This window comes from Ambystoma mexicanum, chromosome 1p (genome assembly GCF_040938575.1).
Source record: "Ambystoma mexicanum isolate Mex_15411 chromosome 1p, UKY_AmexF1_1, whole genome shotgun sequence".
Taxonomy (NCBI): Eukaryota; Metazoa; Chordata; class Amphibia; order Caudata; family Ambystomatidae; genus Ambystoma; species Ambystoma mexicanum.
Genome location: NC_090921.1, coordinates 376,167,802 through 376,182,709, shown reverse-complemented (window position 1 = coordinate 376,182,709; position 14,908 = coordinate 376,167,802). Strand labels below are relative to the sequence as shown.

The following is a 14,908-nucleotide window of genomic DNA, read 5'->3' as shown; positions in this document are numbered from 1 at the left end:
CACTTGTGGGTTTTCACCCACAAACACACCACGTCCCTCACTTGTGGAAGGTCGGCCCGGGTTGCCCTCCTGGGACGGCTCAACCACCACATCCCCAGCATCAACAAGTGCTTCGTCCCCTGCAAAGACATGAAAGAGAAAAATGGAAACAGGCATTAGCACCATGGCATGCAACAAGGGCTGATGAACAACAGAGGCAGTAGTTCTACGACACATGTCCCACATGACTGGGAGACCTCCTATGCATTCACCATCACTGGGTCTGTAGGGGAGGCTCAGGGCATACAATGTACAGATTGGAGAGCAACGCCTGCTCACCATGCTGCCTAGCACTGCCATCACACATTGGCCGGTGATTGCCATGTCAAAGGCACATGCCATCACACACATGGCATGTGACATAGCCACCAAGTGAAGAGGGAGAGGAGGGCAACTTTTTAGGATTTCTACCACTCTGGTCCTGACATTGCATCATCACATCAATAAGTTGACATGTTGTACATGGATCTGCTAGTCCAAATTGGCCACGATGCACAGTGCCTTGTCTACATCAACTAAATGCAGTAAACAATGAGATTCCACCTCCCCATCACCTGTAAAGGAATCATATAGCATTCGTGAAGCACCGGTCCAGAAATGTATGAAGGTACAGCGGAGCACTGAGGGGTGGTGGGGCAGTAGGGGATGCCAGTCAACAATCCTACTGGTGCTGGTGTCATTCATGTCACGCAAGTGCAGGGGTGGGTGGCACAATGAAGTGCAAGGGGAAGTGGCGGCTGGAAGTGCTGTACAAGGTAAGTAGGACTTAACGTCAAGGGCAGATGGTGTTAGGCGCAGACAAGTGCTGGGGGGGGTGGCCTATAGGGGTACAGAGACAATCATGCAGTGCTGTGGGCTCGGAGGGGACAGGGGAGGTACACACTGCATCTGGCTCGGCAAGGTCCTTGCAGATTTCTATGTGTCCTGCAGAGTTGTCACATGCCGCAGATATGTGCCCTTGGATTGGGGATCTCATCTTGGTGAAAAGGGTGAGGCGCTATTGCCTTTGGAGCATGTGGCAGGCCAGTTTGCCAGAGGATGAGCATGATGCAGGACATTCCCTCTCTGCCACCCGGCACCTGTGGTCTGGGTTCACAAGATCCGAGTCATGCCAGGACTCTGCATTGGCATGGGGCTTCAGACAGGTGGTCATGACCGTGGCAAAGACATCCAGTGTACCTGACATAGAGTGGAGCATGGAGTGGGCCCTGTCAGGATGGGAGTGAGCCTAAGGGGGAGCTGGATGGGGGGGAGATTTTGGCAGCATGAGCCTCGACTGACACACACTTCATGGGTTGGAATACCAAGAAGGTGTGTGACAGTGGTGAGGGTGGCTTTGCCTGTGGTGTGGTGAGGGTGAGCTGGGAGGAGAGGAGAATGTGATCACTCCAGGAGAGATGAGTGCAGAGATGGACGGAGAGGGGAAAGTCAGATGAGATCAGAGCATCAAGAGTGTGCCCTGCAGAATGAGTAGGGACAGACGGGAGTCTAGAGGGTGAGAGGGAGTTGCTGAGGTCACAGAAAGGTCACGTGGGGGGGTCAAGAAGCATGCAGGTGGATGCGTACAGCAACAAGGAAGAGGATTTCTGTGTCTGGGGACATGAGTGAGGAGGAGAGGTGAGGACACTCAGAAAGGAAGTAGTACATTTGACCAGTTTTCCCAGACACAGTACGCACAGTTTGTGAATGTCAAGGTGTGGTAGAGAGAGACGTCACACAAGCCATTCCAGAGTGGAGTAGGTCTAAGTAGGAGTGACAGTGGCAGGAATACCCTCAGGGAAGCCAAGGGCACACCCCCCCTGCACAGTAGTGGCGGGCCAAGGAGAGGGTCTCCTGAACATCAGGTAGGAGTGTGTGAAGGATGCAGACAGAGCTGGCCGTCAGACATGTTTCCATGAGACCAAGGATGTCAAGGTGCATAACCTCATGTAAGTGACAGATATCGGAGGAATGCCTGATGCAGCCGCAGTGAAAGGAGTGTAATTGTGGAGGAGGTTGACAGCCTTGGAGGACTTACGGGGAGTGCTAGAGATCAGAGGTGCAGCATGTGTAGGAGTTGGAGTGGGAGGCGGAGAAGGATCATGGGAGGGTGCAGGGAGGCAGTGCAGGATTGATGAGGAGAGAGGAGGGGGGACAGCAGGAGAGGAAAGGAAGTTGATGAGATGTGGCTAGCATTTCTCAAGGAGAATGAGGTTGGCCTAAGGGCCTTGGACTGAGATGCTCCCATTACCATGCACATCAATTGTGGCCTCTGAGGATTGGAAGGAGGCCAGGAGTACACCCCAACGGGTCCCACCATTGATGGTGGAAGAGGAGCAAGGAGAGAGGACAGGGACCATGTGAAGGGTCTATGGGACAGGCAAAGGCATGTATGAGCAGATGTCAGTGAGAGTTGGCTTTGAGTAGGCTCAGATGCACTTGTCAGCAATAGGGTGGGTCGCATTGGAGGGCAGGGTGCCCTCATTTGACTGTTAGCAAGCAGGTGTCGTGAGTAGGGCACGATGGTCTGAACTGTAGAAGTCAGGGAAGATAGACCATGAAGAGCAGCATGGAGTGTGAGGGAATGGGGCTCGAAACCAGACGGTACCAAAGCACACAGGTAGGAGGTGGATGTCAAGGCAACATCCACAGTATGACAGCATGTTGGTTGGCATTTATATACAGAGGACGCATTAGCATGTGGTATCATTGCATGTCAGGCATGTGAAGATGAAACTTGATTGGCTGGGGGAAAGTATAGGAATGGTATGTAAGACATCAGATGAATAGACAGGGGAGTATGAGCAACAATGTAGTGACAAAATGACAATTCAAGGGCAACTTCCATGGTGTAGGGCCATATGTGCACTGTTGCCAGTTGGGATAGTGCTGTGGGCAGATGGTGTTGCACTGAACATACTGGATGAGGCACATGGGTGCCACTATCTACTCTGCCACACACCCCCTTGACAGGCACCCAACATGAATGCTTCACACACACACCATGCACATGGATAATACACACATGCATGTGCACTCACCGGATGATGCCTCGTAATCAGGGAGATCTCCCACACCTTGGAGTTGTCCCTCGGTGACGTAGGATCCAGCTACGGACTCGTGTGGTGTGAGTTCTATTTCCTGTGCTGGGGACCCACCTCCAGTCACCAAGGTTGCGGCATGACTTGAGGCCAGCTTATCCTTTGCCCTGCGCTTAAGGTCATTCCAGCGCTTCTGGCAATCACTAGCTGTGCGCCTCACTACTCCAAGGGCACTTATTCTGTCAGCAATGGTCTGCCAGTGTGCCTGGCGTCTGGCATGTGTGGTCTTGGACCCTGCAACGATGACCATTTCCCTATCATGATCTGACACATACTGAACAAGTGCATTCAGTTCGGCGTCTGTGAAGCTTGGCTTCCTTGATGGGCCGGACTGTGCAGCCGTGCCTGGGGAATCAGCCTGTGCCGGACGTGCACTCTTCCTCTTGCGCTTGGAAGGGGGTGGGGATCCAGAGTGTCCTACGCCGCTGTGGACACTAGGGGCAGGAGCCGTGGTGGACTCAGTACTGGGTGTGTGGGATTGCACACTCAGCATGGGAGTAGGTGCAGGCATTGGGGGTAGTGGGATGGGGTCAGGCCTGATCTGAGGTGCATGAACTAGGACCGACACAGTCTTGGCAGGGTGTATGAGAGGTGGGGTGGATGGAGCCACACCCTGGCTACGGGGGCCAGCAGATGACCTATCTGGCATAGATGCGCGTGCCCTGATGACACCAATGTGCACCGGTGCACGTGCAGTGGACCTGCTGACCTGGATGTCAGCGATGGGATCACCCTCGGACAGGTCTGCTGCCACAATGGGCTGGTCCAACAAGGGCTGATCAGGGTTGGTATCAGCCACATGACCCTCAACTGGGGGGGGGGGGGGGCATGGGTGTCCCTGACTGGTCCTCCAGACTGGGGGGGACAGGGGCACCCTGCAAGTCACAACCACGTCCCCTAGTGGATCCTCCACGGCCACCACGTGTGGCTCGGCCACCTTTGCCACCCTTACGGCTTGCACGCCTCCCAACCATGGCACTGATGTTATTGTGCGTATGGGAGTCGGTGTGCACAATTGTCCTGGGCAATTGGGTGTCAAAGGGGTTGGGTACCAGATGGTATTCGTACCCTAGTGCAGTGGCAAGGCTATATGACACCCCTGGGGAAAGATGACGGGTCACGCAACGCACAGGCACCCCAGAAAAGTTAAGGAACGTGCACAATACCCCTCCTAGACCACGTGTGCTGATGGAAAACCCTGCACTACGCTGTGGCATCCAGTAACACAATGAACGTATGCGTGTCACACGCAGCCTAGAATGACCTCTGAAGGGGTAGGCTACACACGGGGCAAGCACAGAAGTTAGATACGTGCGTGACTCACCGTCTGCCAGGTAAAAGAGCGTGAAAAATGAGCGCGTTTGGTTGGCAACACCCCCGCCAAAAGAAGATGTGTACGCTGTCTGAGGAGACAGGACAACAGTAGAAGGGGACACTGTTTGAGGGAACAGGCCCAGGTAAACCAGTACAAGAGGAAAAAGAGAAAAAGCTGTCAGAGGTAACAGGGAGTACGAACTGGAAACGCCGTGAAGTAAATCGCGTGTGAAACGACAAGAAGTACAGAATTCACCCACTCGCTCTCCACGAAAAGCACGTACAAGGAAATGGTGTTCAACACTACCTTATATACAGGCCCACACGTACAGCGTCACTTACGGCGTGTACGTGCTTGGCCCATGATCACCAATCACACGCTTTGTCACTTCTGCGTGTGGATCCTTTTTTACCAATCACACGCTTTGACACTCCTGCGTGTAGCTCACTTTTCACCAATCACACGCTTTGTCACTCCTGCGTGTAGATCCATTTTCACCAATCACACGCTTTGACACTGCACGTGCAGGTAACTATAGACGCACATATGCTGGTGACGGGTTTTCGCGCGATTCGCTGAGTGTGGGGTTTTCACGTGCAAAATCACTCCCTATCAGGCTGTCCACGCGTTCAAACACGAAAGACCACGCTCCTGGCCAGGAGGCCAAATTACAGTCCCCCAGAGCCCTGAGCACGCTTCCACCTGCTATCTGCTGCTGCCTGACTGCCTGCTGGCCACGTGCCCCACAGTGCTGGTGGGTGGGGGTGGTGGGAGACATGGGTGGGGGCCTGGTGGAGGGTGCCCCTGGTGGATGGGGGGTGGGGGTGGGGGTGGTGGGAGATATGGGTGGGGGCCTGATGGCAGGTGCCCCTGCACTGCTGGGGTGTGGGGGTGGTGGGAGACATGGGTGGGGGCCTGGTGGAGGGTGCCCCTGGTGGATGGGGGTGCAGGGGGACATGATCAGGTGTGCAGGGTAGTCCCCTGTTTTGTGGGCTGCCTGCAGGGGCCGTGGAGGGTGTACAGGGTACACCTGTGAGGGCCCACCCAGCCTATTCGCGTGTGATAATTCCCACGCACCCCTGTGATACACGTACCCTGGCCAATCGCGTGTTGAACTTCCCGCTACCCCTGTAATACACGCACCCTGGCTGTTCGCGTGTGATAATTCCCGCGTACCCCTGTGATACACGTTCCCTGGCCTATCGCGTGTTCTACTTCACGCGTACCCCTGTAATACACGTTCCCTGGCCAATCGCGTGTTGAACTTCCCGCTACCCCTGTAATACACGCACCCTGGCTGTTCGCGTGTGATAATTCCCGCGTACCCCTGTAATACACGTTCCCTGGCCTATCGCGTGTTCTACTTCACGCGTACCCCTGTAATACACGTACCCTGGCCAATCGCGTGTTGAACTTCCCGCTACCCCTGTAATACACGCACCCTGGCTGTTCGCGTGTGATGATTCCCGCGTACCCCTGTAATACACGTTCCCTGGCCTATCGCGTGTTCTACTTCACGCGTACCCCTGTAATACACGTTCCCTGGCCTATCGCGTGTTCTACTTCACGCGTACCCCTGTAATACGCGTTCCCTGGCTGTTCGCGTGTGATAATTCCCGCATACCCCTGTAAGTCACGTTCCCTGCCTAGTCGCGTGTAGTACTTCCCGCGTACTCATGATTTGAAGATTGCCCGCTTTGCTTTCCTTGTTTGCCTGCCCTGTGAAGTGGTCCAGGGTTAGCGCAGCCCTTAGCGATGATTTAGCGATTTTGATGGCTTTTCCTTGCGCGAGGGCGTTCTTGGGGGCGTTACTGGCGCTGCTGCAGGCTCGCTGCGATTCTCTGCGCCACGGCTGGTTTGGGAGCATGAAATCCATGAATACGCTGTGCGCGGAAATCAGTTTTAGCGCACGTGCCTGGCGCAGACTATCGCAGGCGCACGCTGTGCGCCAGCCGCGTGCGCTACTTGTGCGCTGGATTCTATGAATAATTTGTTATCCAGTTTCTCTCCACTGGATGGATGGTACCCTAGGATTGTAGTGCTTGGTAAAACAAGGTAGGGTTTGTAGGTACTGGAATGTTCAAGACTTTGTGGATTTTCTAAAATGTTAAATCTGTAGCCGAGATCAATGGTGCAAAAAATAATTTGCTCACTACACAGGGCAGTGTATACGTAGTGTCTAACAGGACCTGCCTTCTTGCTTGTGTAGGCAAATTAAGCTTCCCTATTTGAATGGAAAAGGTCAGTGAGTTCCAATCTGGAGTGCACCTGGACAGTGTTTCTAGCAAGGCAGTCACTTTTAAAAGATATTCAGAGGCCTGTTGCTCATTTCCTTTGATGGGTAGATCATTTTGTATTGTGCAAACCATATCTACAGTGACATCGCTGAGGCGATATATGCCTTGTTGTGGTGCATGGAAGTTGTCATTGATATCATAGAAACCCCTCTATATCGTATGATTTTCTAGATGCTGTACAGTTTAAACAGCATCCTGTTAGGATTGCAAATACATTGGCTGTCCCACGAACAGATATGTCTACGCTTTCCTAGTTATGTAACTTGTCAAGAATCACCGCCCCATCTTGTGTTCAAAAAGACATATCCTCACACAAATATTCCATCATGTTAGCATAAAACCTTCTATCAAATACTACAGTGTTTGTACAACAATAGAAGGTGTCATCATTTAGTTGTCATAATTGTATACACCCTTTTGAGGAGGGCCGTGTGTTACATAGGGAATCTGTGCATTTAATGTAGGAGTTGAATCTTAAACTAGAACTGAAAAATGTCCCCAGTGGGTCATGTTAATCCACTGTACTGGGAAATGTTAATAAAACAAAAATGTGTAAAAGTATCTTACAAAACAGACATGTTCTGCCATGTCCTACAACTCGTGCATGTCATCTTCAGGATTTAACAGAACTCCTTGGCTAAAAGTCTCAGGCCTAGCACTCAATACACACCTTTGTAGCTCTAAAACAGGACACTAGGAGAGCACATTCTTGGTTTGTCTTTCACTGATGGTGTGTGTACCTGAAAGTACGTGTGGTATAGCTCCATGGCAACGTGCTCGTCCTGGAAGCAAGTCGACCTAAAGCAATACAGGTTCGAAACCCGAACCTGTGCTTAGAAACCTCTTTGGTATTAAGCCATTATAAATAACCAAACATAATGTCTATGGTACTCCTCCTATTTGTTTGGTATTGTTTTACCCAGAACTCTTAGAAAACGAAGTGGGTAAATGCTTATTGCTGCAAGGACTCTATCTTGCACATCCCTTTTCCCTCGTGTGTAGTGAATGTGGGAAGGCCAATGTCAAGTTAACTAGAGTACTAGCAGGGTGCATTACCGCAGGTGTCAAAACTGTTTCAGTGGTTACAAAACCGAAAGTACAAAAATTATAAGGCTCATCCACAACATGATGATAAGGCTCATCTTTTGCTCCAGAATGGCTGCTGGTGTCATGTGAAAATCTTGTGTCTTCATTTAGGTCTGGAAAGGTCATTATTAATGTGTCCATTAGACAGCCACATTGGATGATTCGTCTTTATTCTCCTTCATCATCAATTCCTGCCCACCATCTCTCGGCTGTGTAGGCTGTTCAACAGGAAAAAAGCTCTCTTTTGGGTACAGAAGAGTAACAATTTAAAGCTCATTTGAGTTGGTCAATTGAAACCTGATGTGTTCCTTTTTCGTTCTTGTGACAAATCGACTTCTGGGGGGTACCAGTGATCCAGGGGTGAATATTGGGTTATAAACTATTAATCAGCCCCACATCTCTAGTACACCAGATGGGATCCAAACAGATTGAAACACAAGCAAACTATAAACCTCCTTGTCCAATTTTGGTAACGTGGATGGAATGGCAGGCTTATCTCTGGAAGGTAGTGGATCGTTGGTTAGTTCCAACACAGCTAAAATACTATTATTACCCAATGATAAAAAGGACTGTCCAGTCAAGGTTGTATGAAGAATATTTTATTTATATCACAACAGACAGTGTGAGGCATCACAACGAAAACCAACACACGCTGTAAAGGAATACAGAAGACAGTGTCAAAAAAGGAAAATGGGTGCACTCTAGATACTGACAGGAGGGTAGTCGGTATGGTTAATAACCACAACAGTTTAAGGTTTATTGACTTCTGCACAAAGGGAGTAATGGGTATTAATATGGAGCCTCCTGGGCGAAGGACAAGGGGGGCAAAACAACATTGTACCTTGTGCTGTACCTGTTCTTGATGCTTGACAGGGTCGAGTCTGTTTCAGGGCGGTTGGCAGGTTTCTGCAACGGAGTTCGAGAAGGGAGTCAGCTGCGGGTATTAGGCGGCAAGACGGTTCGCTGAGTGGAGTTGGACGAACGGCTGCAGGCTGGCCTACAGGGCAGCACAGGGTCAGGAATCATTGTCTCATTGCTGATTGCAGTTATGACAAACTGGTTGAGATGTCTCAGATGTAAAGGAGCAATAATAGTGGCTTGACAGTGATCATGGTTGCCGTCGGTTGCAGATCGAGGAACTCAACTGGCTCGAAAATGTCCTTTAGACAGCCGTCGGTAGTTGCATATCGCGGCACTTCTCCCAGCTTCTCCAAAGAGATTGTGTCGTCCTTTAACACATCTGTGGAGTGTGTTGCAGGCAGCTGCCTTGTCCTTGATTGTAGGTTCAGAGGCTTTCTGCACTGCATATACAGGAAGCTTGCTGCAGAACCTAGCAGGGCACACTATGTGCTGGCTGGGTACCGGTTCTGGAGCGACTAGAGGGTCCTCTGAGTTTTGTATCTCCCTCTGTTCCCTGGGAAATGTTTTAGGGGAAAGATCTTGCTTCCATCTGTGGATATCATGGCCTTCCTTCACTGGCAGAAGATTTAAGGTGGACTGTACCTTCAGCCAGGGTCCAAGGATGAGTTATTCTTGCTGCGTCTTACAAAGTCTTCTGATGTTCTGCCTAAAAGGGGCCCCAGCCCTCTTTTAATGCCAAGTGGGCTATAGTGACTTGTGTAAGCTAAGCCTACCTTAATGTATCAATCCTGGGGTCCCTACCAACAATCTTTAGTATGTGTGAGGTCATAACAGGAAAGGTAAAGCAGTGATAACAGGAACAAGTGAGACTAAGTCCCACCCATCTTTCTGTCTGCTGTGCTCAAAGAATCTCTCTGGTTAATGGTCCTCTCTATGTGATCCCTGTTAAAGTGACTGGTCCCCATTGAAACTGCGGTGAGACTGGACTCTCTTGCTCCTGCAAACCACATTCTCATACCATATGAATGGGGTCACCCTAGCGGGGGGATTACTGTAAACAGCAGTCCAAGACCAGACAGCTCAGTGTCATTGATACTGAGGGTGGGAGATGGCTTCAGGGTGACACAGTTACATATGAAAGGTTGTTGGTTTTTTTGTCTCCTTTGTTAGCTTCTGCAGCCAGGCCCTCTTACCCTCTTAACTTACCGCTCATCTGCCTGCTAGCTAACATGTTCCCCACACCTCTACCCTGCATCTGTCCCTCACTTCCTCTGCCTCCATTCTAGCACTTCACCCATCATGGCCACGCCCTGGCCGTACTACCTACCTGCACTTATAAATGTCTATTGTTGGTTGTTCTCAATCGATATATGTCCATTTATGTATTGTCCCCGGTGACTGTTCCATTTACTATCCTCGACAACCTGGTCAGAATGTACCCCAAACTAGCCCTATTGTAAGAAGCTCACTGCTTCCTGTCAAATCTGATTTCTTATCTATTGTGCGTTCTTTTGTGATCAAAAGAACATTGTTCCGCATGCATATAAATAATAAAAAAAATGAATAAATATTGGTATTTTAATCACTGACACCAGCTGCAGGGCTTAACAAATGCGTCATGTCATGGAGCCTTTTTAGTTAATTAGGCTGGCCATGGCAGGGGAAAGCTTGGTCCTCCCCCTTCCTGGAGATGACAAAGTGTACTCCTGGCTGTCACATTCCAACTAAATATGACAGGGCGGACTTTGCCTGTAGGCTCTGTCCACCCAGACAACATGTGTCTATGTGTTTGTCGTGGTGTGAGAATAGGAAAATGTGTGTGAATTAGCCCCACACATTTTCCTGATGTTGGTCTACCATCATTCCATCTAATTAAAATGTTCAAAAAGCCCAGACGCAAGTCCACCATGTGGATGGTCGAATTCCTCACAGTTCTTGTGTCCACAAGCTTGAGAACCTGCACTGGTTTCCCTTTCTTAGGACCAAAAGTGTCTGCATCATTCAGTTTCTCAAAAACATAGGTAGCCTCTGTAATTATTTTCGTTTCAACCAGGAGCTCTTTCTCCTCCTTCAAACAATCGCTCAGTAGTGTGGAGACAAGCAGTTGACCTGGACTGGTGAGGGAACCAGAAGGATTGTATAAGACAGGTGTTTGTATGGGAGTGCCATACAGTATTTCATATGGTAGTTTACCCTCACATTGTGATTGCTGTGGTAAATTGTGTATACTTCTCATTACTAAAGTCGAGTCATCTACACAGTTGCCCACAGAGAAAAAGATTCATTTCTTTCAAGGCCTTTTTAATAATGTCTATTGCTTCCCCGATATCCCAGTGGTCTCTGGTTGAAACGGGTTTGAGAATTCCAATCTACATCCTCAGTCTTACAAGGATCCCCTTAAGGCTTTGCATGAAATGACGGGCACACTGCCAGCTTGGATGGAGTGTTTTAGGTGCTGTCATAACTTCTAGAGATTTCTAATCCTTTATGACTTTCTTACCACCAACTTTCCTCTGAGGGTTGATCTGGGTGAATATAGTACAAATTTAACAAATATTTTTATTTGTTAACTGCAACTAAAGGAACAATGTGCTCCAAGAATATGGTTTCAAATGGTACAGTTTCAGCAGAAGAGTTTCTTGTTGATTACTGGTATGAACCAGAGTAGTTTGCAAACATGTTGAGCAATTTTCAAGTTAGAATTTTACATCTTTTTTTTTAGCTCTGACCACCTGCCTATCCATCAAATGCTGTGCAGTAGTTAATATCCCAAAGTAGGCTCTACATAGGTATAGGTGTTAAGGAATTATTTTGGGAGAGGACAGTTTTGCTTCAAGACAGGCTTTAATGCCCTCATCAATGTGTGAAATGGAGCATGTCAAAGCTGCCAACACAAATCCTGTTGTCTGCTGTCTAGCACACAAGCCTGCTAGTGCATTGCCAACATTGTGCACAGAATCTGTTCTTTGTGCTTTAGTGTGCATTACCCAAAGTAGATGATCTACCTCTTTGATGTTATACAACTTCTGCCATAGCTGTTTAGATAATATTGGGTTCTGTTAAGAATCTGTAAACTCATTTGACACCCACCATTGTAGGTAAAAGTTGTATTAATTGATTATGTATTCTGAATCATAATTGTATTGTGAGCGTCTGTGGGACAACCTGCTGGTGCAACATTAGAATACCTTGTAACTCGGCTATCCGGGCTGAAGTGTTGCCCAAAGCTTTGTTTTGGTCTCTAGGCATTCAGATGCATTCATATGGTTGAAATGGCCCTTAATAGAAGCACATGCAACCACGTATTCAGATCTGGTCCCAATCTCTGCAAGTGCTGAGCCATCACTGCAGAAAAACCTCTCCAATAAGAGCCAGAGTGGAATGTTTGGTACATCGACTCCTGTGTCTGTATGTAAAGGCCACACAGGAACACACACGTGCTTCAACTCCAGGTTAATGGTCCTGCACATCAGGTGCAGCCTGAGTAGCAGCCCATTGAATCCATCAATTGTGCGGTGCTTTAGCATTCATGGCACCAGACTGCGTTGAGGCTTCCAGCTGAACTAATGGAGTATTCAGGTGTATAGTTTAATTAGCTACTGGAGCACCTTATTTCTCTATCATAACCTATACTACTGGCATGATCTTCTCTTTTGTAGGTACCTTTTGTTCTGCTATTGTGTAAACATGTTAATGATATGCTATTGGTTTGTTTTCACCATAACTACAAACCAAGTATGTAAAATGATGTTTACCAGGAAGCATTGTTATTTCTAAACCTTTATCAGTATTCCTGTCTTAAATATGAGTGCTTTGAGTCATTTATATGTTGTACTTTATTTTATTTGTATTTATTTTATTTTTTAAAGTATGGACCTTGCTAGAGAGCAGCAGCACTGTTAGGTGTGTGGGTAGACAGCTTTTGTGCTTTTGTGCTAACATATTTCTATTATTATTGGTATTATGAGGCCATTTATTGAGGGCAGACCTAGCCTTGGAAAGCAATGGAGCACTTTAGAATCATAGGAGGAAGAACACAGTGAGGAAAGAAGAAGAGAAACAGTGGAGTGGGGAGCTAAGAATTGAGGTGGGGCGGGGGGAGACATTTGACAGCAGTGGGTGTACAAGCAACCAGGGTAGGAAACAGTGGGGAGCAGATTCCCCAGTCTCCTGCAGGGTGCGGAGTGGAAGGTGTGTGGATCTGGGTGTTAAGGAAGAGACTTTCCTTGAAGAAATGGGTCTTGAGTTCCTTCCTGAACTGTAGGAGTGAGGGGGTGTGTCTGATGGTGATGGGAGGAGGTTGCAGAGCTTTGGGGCCTAGTCAGAGAAGGTCTGTCTTCTGGATCTTTCTTTCCTGCACCGGAGGAGTTCAAGTCTTCACATATCCTTACTTCTGGTAAATGTTAGGCCTCCAGAGATGCTGTGTTTATCGGTGACGTATCTTGGGGACATTAGGGTGATAGTCTTGTGTATGATGAAGCAGAAACTGAGAATGCAGGCTTTCAGTGGGAGTCAGTGCATTTTATAACAGTAGTGTAGTACTGTTGGTTGTAGTGTGTGCATCCATCATGATTAGTCACGGTCAGGTATTGTTGAAAAGCTGTGGTTTGAGACATTTACCAATCTGGAGAATTATTGGGGCATTACAAGCTGAAACAGGGATCAAGTTCCAGAGACAAGAGAAGTATTGCAAGTCTTCTCTTTGCAGTCAAGTTGCAATTCAAGCTGGTTGGTCGATTTGCAGCACAAGGAGCATCTGCCACCAGATATGTGGAGGTTAGCCCCAGGTGCACTGGTGTGCTACTCATGACTGCTTCATAGATGATTCATTCATCCTGGCGTGGAAATGAAGATAGTGTTGTTCACATAGGACAGGGTAAATGGTTCAAATGTCCATGCACCGATAATGAGGCTTGCTGAGGCATGGTTGGCTGCTTTTAGGGGAGCAAGTTGAGTGCCTTGGTGGCCCATTAGGAGGGCCTTTCCCCCATCGATATTTGAGACAACAAGGGCCTGCACTATCATCCGCAAGTCCTGCAGCAGGAAGAAGGGCTTGATTTTGTGAAGGGTGGAAATTTGGTGCCAGGCCGTTTGGGCTTTCTTGGCTATGTGTTTCTGGAAAGACAGACTGCTGTCTATGCTGTAGTGAACCCAATGACCTAGGGCTCTTTAAGATGAGGTAGCAGTACTTTGAGATGGATGGTGATGCAGAAGTTAGTCAAACATCAATAATCAAACCGACTCAGGAAGTTGGCAAAATGGTGCTGTTTTATTAGCAATTGTCAGTGGGCCTCATTACGACCCTGGCGGAGTGGGTTTACGCCAGCGTTATTCGCGGCGGACCCGTCCACCCTACTACGAGTTCCCGTAGCGCCATGGAGCGTTTTCCGCCTGGTTTTTCCGGGCGGAGAAATCCATGGCGCTACGGGACCTTGTTGTTAATTACGCCACCGTATTTTACGGTGGCGCAATTAACGCCTTCCCCACTCCCATTATACCCTATGGGGCAAAAATGGGAATGGGGAAGGGTAAAATGGGGAATGGGGATTTACCGCCCCACCAAGGTCGGAATGGGGCGGTAAATCCGCCAACCCCCATGGCGCTATCGGCAGCTTTCCGCCGTGCTCCATGGTGCATATTGCGCCACGATTTCCGCCAGGGTCGTAATGAGGGCCAGTGAGTTACAACGGACATCAACAGACGTTCACTCAATTTCTCTCAGAGCATTTAATAAAAACCACAACCTTTTATTACAAAAACCTGTCATAAGTGACATCACACTATGTGGCAAACTACAAAAACCTACTTGGGATGTGACAGGATTACAGGGAACATCTTAGTATATGTTCCATACTACCCGGGGAAGTGATTGGGTCTCTACTGTCAGGTGGGCAACTAAGCCCATCCCGCGTGCACATCATCTTTATGTCACTCTTATACTCGACACTTCATTGGTTGTACAAACTATAGGGCCCTCAGATGCGTGGGCCCCCTACCATTTATTTGGCACCTTAGTAACCCTCTGGAATATTCCACACACTAGCAGCATGCAGGTTACCATTCCAGATGCATGGATGGTTGGTGTGATCATGCCTTCCCTTGTAATTAGCCCTACATCTATCATCACTGTTGCAGTCTGCCAGTCAATTAAGCTTTGAATTCGGCCTTGTAGAGGCTCTCTGCACCTCAGAAATAAAGGGAATATCTGCTTGGTTTCGGTGTAGCTCGAC

The 14,908-nt window shown here is 48.6% G+C and overlaps 1 protein-coding gene across 1 annotated transcript in view; it reads left to right on the top strand.

Moving 5' to 3' along the window:
• The window catches only part of NCAN (neurocan), a 1,349,040-nt gene that overhangs the window by 1,314,439 nt on the left and 19,693 nt on the right, over positions 1-14,908 (top strand). The gene's annotated exons all lie outside the window — the stretch shown is intronic.